Here is a 5,093-nt window from a genome sequence, read left to right as displayed (position 1 = left end):
GCCCTATCTCCATGCATCCAGTGCCAAGGGCAGCACATGGAGCAGAAGGGCTAGGCCATGGCTTGGGACCTGCACCGGCTCCTGGGAAAAGCTGTTGCTGCAGGGGAAGGTGCCACAATGGACTGCAGGGTCTCCATCGTGGCAGAGAGCACTGGTGGTACCACGTCCCCTCTCTCATCTCCCCCACTGCCCACGGCACATCTGGAGTGGTCTCCTGCAGTGCTCAAGCTGCATCCAACATAATTGGCTGTAGGCTTAATGAAGATTGAATGCCAAAGAAAGTCCCTGTTCTGAGCAGGATGATTGCCTCATGGTTGTCAGTGACTGTGTGGTCTGTGTGGCTGTGCAGGGCTGTACCATAGCCACAGCCCCGGTGCTCACAGCCAGGTGAGCAGCACCAGTGAATAGAGGAGAGCTGAGCACCACAGCCTGGAGCCAGAGCTGGGCATGGGCAGTGGGCAGCAAGAGTACTGCTGGGCTTCACATGCCAATGCAGGCTGCGGGTGGCTTCTCTCAGCTTGCTGACAGCCTGCTTGAGTTTGAGATGGGTGAACTGCACAGAATGCCCAGGCAGGCGGCACCCTGTGAAGCCTTGGCTCCATGCAGATGGAGCAGCAGCAGCTCGCGGCGGTGGGTGCCCATGTGGATGTGGATGGGGTGTGCTGTGGGTGCAGCAGGGTCCAGCGCTTCACAGCACGGGTGAGAAGCAGACTGCAGATTTGGCAGGAGCAGGGGAGCAGCCACCAAGATGCACTGAGCTAAACCAGCTTCACTTTGCAGGTTTGATTTTTTCACGAGCCACCAAAGAAAACGCTGCTCTGAGAGCTGAGCTGGAGCTGGGAATCCCTCTCCTGTCCCTGCCTCTGGCAGCCCATCCCTCCGCTGCCTGCACGCACCCCGGCAGGATCCCACCCGCCCTGACAGCTGCTGCCTCCGGGCTGGGGAACCGCGTTGTGGTTCCACGGAACCCGGCTCACCAGCCCCGGGGATGAAGGGCTGGGACTGCCGGGGAGCAGTGGCTGAGCCAGGCCCCAGACACGGCACACTGGAACCTGGGGGCTCTCCCCTGCAACAGGGGAGCTGCCTGTGCAACAGGGACTCCCTGAAGCCATCTGGAGGATGCATTAAGAGCAAGCATTGCAAAGCGTTGCTCTGGCTTTCCTCTCGCTAGCAAGGGGAAAACCACCAGCCTGGAAATCTATTCTGGTCTCGCATGTGTCTCAAGTGGAAAATTTCAGCTGTGCTGATCCAGGCTGTCGGGGTTACGGGAGGTGAGGCCTGCCTGCCGCTGGCTCCGCACGCAGGGAGGGACGGAGATGGCTCCGCAGGCGCCCGTGCCTGCCACGCGGCAGCGGCTCCGGTGGGGGGAGACGGGAAGCGTGAGCCCCAGCTGCACCCCTCAGAGGAACGGCAGCCGCTGCTGCCTCCCGGGCAGGATAAGCGCAGCCCCAGCGGCCTGCCTGCGGGGGAATGTCCTTCCTTCCTTCTTGTGCCCTGTCTCCAGCTGCCGTCACTCGCCCCGTGCAGCCCATGGAGGGGATGTACCAGCAGGCACGTCCATCCTGCAGGAAGGACACGAAGCAGGGGAGCGGGCAGCGGGGGGTGCCTCAGGGTCAAGGACAGAGGGAGGAGGAGGAGGTATCTTCACTCCTCGGCCTCCCCATCGGTGCTGGTGACCCAGGGACCTGGACGTGGCTTCGGGACCTGGAGCTGGCTGGGAACTTGCTGTTGAGGCGTTCATTGTTGGAAAATAGTAGTAATTTGTTCGAAGTGAAACTTCCAATGGGAATGTTCGTGTGTGTGTGGCAGACCAAGTCCCCCATCCTGCGTCCCAGAACCTGTCGCACATCCCCACCCTCCAGGTGCTACTGGCATGGGTAGGTCAGTCCCCAGCCCCACGCAGAACAGGAATGTTTTGAATCCTCAGGCAACTTGGAACAGAAATGGCTTTTCCAGCCAGCCCCGTCCACAGCACCTTCCAGCGGGGCTGAGCTGGGTGAGCCAGCACCGCTCAGGCAGTGGCACAGCTCAAGCTGAGAGGAGGGTTCCTGACCCGCTGTCGCAGGATCACACCGTGATTCCGTGGGGAAGAGGCCCCGGGAGGTCTCTGGTCCAGGGTCAGACGCTGGTTCAGACCGAGCTGCCGGGGGCTTCCCCCCACCGGGGCTGGAGAGGGGCAGCCTCAGCGCGCACCCCGCGGCAGTGCTGGCACATCCAGAGCCGTGTCCGGGGGCAGCGGAGGAGCGCGTTTAAACACCACACGGCGGCTGCAGTGTGCGAGCGGGAGGGCGCGGCTCTCCGGCTGCTCTGGAGCACGCAGCCCGGCCGCACGGCCTCGCTGCCCTTCCGGGACCTCGGCCACAGCTGCTGCTGGAGCACGCACAACCGGCGCTGAGTAACGGGGTCAGCGCTGAGCCGGTGGGGGGCACGGAGGACTGGGGCTGGACTCTCCCCTGGCCCCCGCCAGGTCCCATGGGGGCGGCTGGAGCTCCGTGTGCTGGCACGGAGGACACGGGAGCCAGCAGCTGCTCCAGTGCCGCACTTCAGACGCTGCGTCCAAGCAACAGCTGCATAGGGCTCACTGGGTACTTGGGGTTTTCAAAGGGGTTTGCTGGGTGGAAGCTGGAGTCCATCGCTTCTGCTGCTGCCCAGCACAGCCCTTTGCCATCTCTGCATTCACACAGATGCACAAGTGACCTCAGGCTGTATTGCCACTGCTGAGACCTGAAGCATCAGCTCCCCTCTGCTTCACCACCTTAACAGCTGGTATTTCCATTTGACAAGTGTCATAAATCGGTGACACAAACACCTGCACTTTTCTCCTAATGCTGTGAAGAAGGCTTATGTTCAGAGGCTGAGCAAAACACAGAGTCAGGATCTAAAATGTGCGAGTGGGGCTCGCCAAGTCACGCGACGAGTTCTTGAGCCTTAGTTTTTCCTCCCATCTTTGACTGACACCAAGTATTTATCATGTATTGAAGTAGCAGAGCAGGACATGTGCTGTTACACAACGCATGTTTAGCAGAGGTTGTGGCCTGCACTACTGCCCACTGCAGCAGTTCAATCAGAGGACACTCAAGCACTACTTTCAATAGAGCTTACGGGAATGGCAACAAACACGGTTTGGAGGAAGACCCCTGTGACAGGAGCTGCAGCTCTCAGCGCAGAGATGGTGATGTCAAGGAGGAGGAGCCGGTCAGGCGGAAGGCGGGGGAACTCGGTCCTGCTGCCGCTTCCCCGAAAGCTGCTCTTCTCTCCTCAGGCTGACAAATGCCGTTAGCCTTGTCCTGAGCAGCTGAGAGGGCAATCCTATTAATCCTCCTAATTCAGATTAAAGACTCTAGTTGCAAAGAGATTAGAATGTAAGGTGAGAGCTTGTTATTCCAGGGACAGGGACTGCAGTAAGGTGGGGGGGGGTCCAGGGGTCCACACCACTCCCAGGCATGCAGAGCAGGCAGGCACCCCTGTGTCAGGCTCTCAGGGCATAGCCCCACAGTCCTGGGTTAAAGAGATCCTCATTCCCTGCTCTCAGTACCAGCACTGGCCAGCCCGCTCCTAGCACAGCCTGCAGGCCATAGAGTATACGTGAAGAGGTACAACAGCCCATAGTGAATCCAAGACACCTGCTTTTATTCTGACCAACATAAGGCAGCTGTGCAGTGGCTTAGGCACATGAGAACATAGAAACACGTTCTCCTGTTCCCAAGGGATAATTGGCACTACCAGTGACATGTTTTCTTGGGTTGCAGCCTTGGGTCTTCCATTGGACATGGGCACCCCCAGGCTCCCTTAGTTCCAAGCATTATATAGAAACCAATTCACATTTTCCAAGTAAAATGCTGAATGACAATTACCATATGAACAGCAACTTGTGCAAATCAAATTGAAATACATACTGTGCTCAAACTCTAGGCTGTTTTTAATAGCAAACTGTCTTCAAATACAATGACTTTTTCTTCTCTGATCACTCTATCAATCCTGTTATCTTAGGCAGCTTGCTTGTATTTAACCAAAAACCATGCAGCAGTCCCCATTTTGTCTAGACTGAGACCTCAACTGGTAGACAAGCACATATCACTTCTTGAAACGTGGGTATTGCTGGTAACGTTAAAGAAAAAACTAAAACCACATAGCTTTCCCACTATCACTATTTACTCCCTTTCCTACATTGACACTTAATTCCAGTAGAAATTTTTAGGTTGCATCTTCAACACAGAAGCCCTTTTGTACCTCTTTTAGCTGGCTTGTAAAACTGTTCTGACAAGTCTAAATTGAGACTCTCCAGTTCCCACCAGCTGGCACTCATGTAAAATAATACACTTGCAACCCAAAGGTAGAAATATTACCTCCAACTGAAGTGTTTAGAAAGTCTCCGTTACTGCAGGATCCAGAGCTTAGTGCATCATTTCAAAGCTGTGACAACCCTTCTCCTTCCCCCAGTTTGCAAGTGGGGAAATTAAAATGAAAAATAAGACCTCGAGAAAATCTGGAGGCTCCAGTAACAAAGCAAAGCTCTGAACTGTGTCAGCAGTCCAGTTACTGATTGCAGTTGACACCTGCACTTCTAGTGGTGTGCTTTACCTTTCCTTTGTGGAGGTAATACTTGCATCGAGTGCAAGAGAGTGCTGAAGACTGGTGTAGCCCTTCTCTTATGGGTCAGCACTGTACAGAATGAGCTGAAGTCTGAAGCCAGACTATTCAATAACTGCCATTAGAAAGAAAAGAACAGAGCTAAAGGGTCTGTGCCAACCTGCAGAGTTGCACTAGCCCACACTGCCTTGGGGACACTAGTTGTGGGCTGGCTAAGAGCACCGCCCCGTCTGTACATGTGTCTAGTGCAGGTTTGCTGTTTGGTGTTCAGACCTGAACCCAGTGTCACACACTAAAAACACACCCCAAGTGACGTGTTTGCCTTCTGGGAACTTGTATGACTTTCACTTCATGCAGGTTTAATCAACCTCCATTTTTTTCAGTTTAATACAAAGCTGAAATAATGGACTAGACCACAGAAGGATTCTCAAAGCACTCCTGATACATCTGTTGTGTAGCTGCCTCGTCTGCCTAGCCCCTCCCAAAGTTAGCCTGAAAAACAG

This window comes from Pezoporus occidentalis, unplaced genomic scaffold (assembly GCF_034315485.1).
Source record: "Pezoporus occidentalis ecotype Australia unplaced genomic scaffold, CSIRO_AGI_Poc_V1 ctg3, whole genome shotgun sequence".
In the NCBI taxonomy this organism is placed as follows: Eukaryota; Metazoa; Chordata; class Aves; order Psittaciformes; family Psittacidae; genus Pezoporus; species Pezoporus occidentalis.
This window is presented reverse-complemented; position numbering follows the sequence as displayed.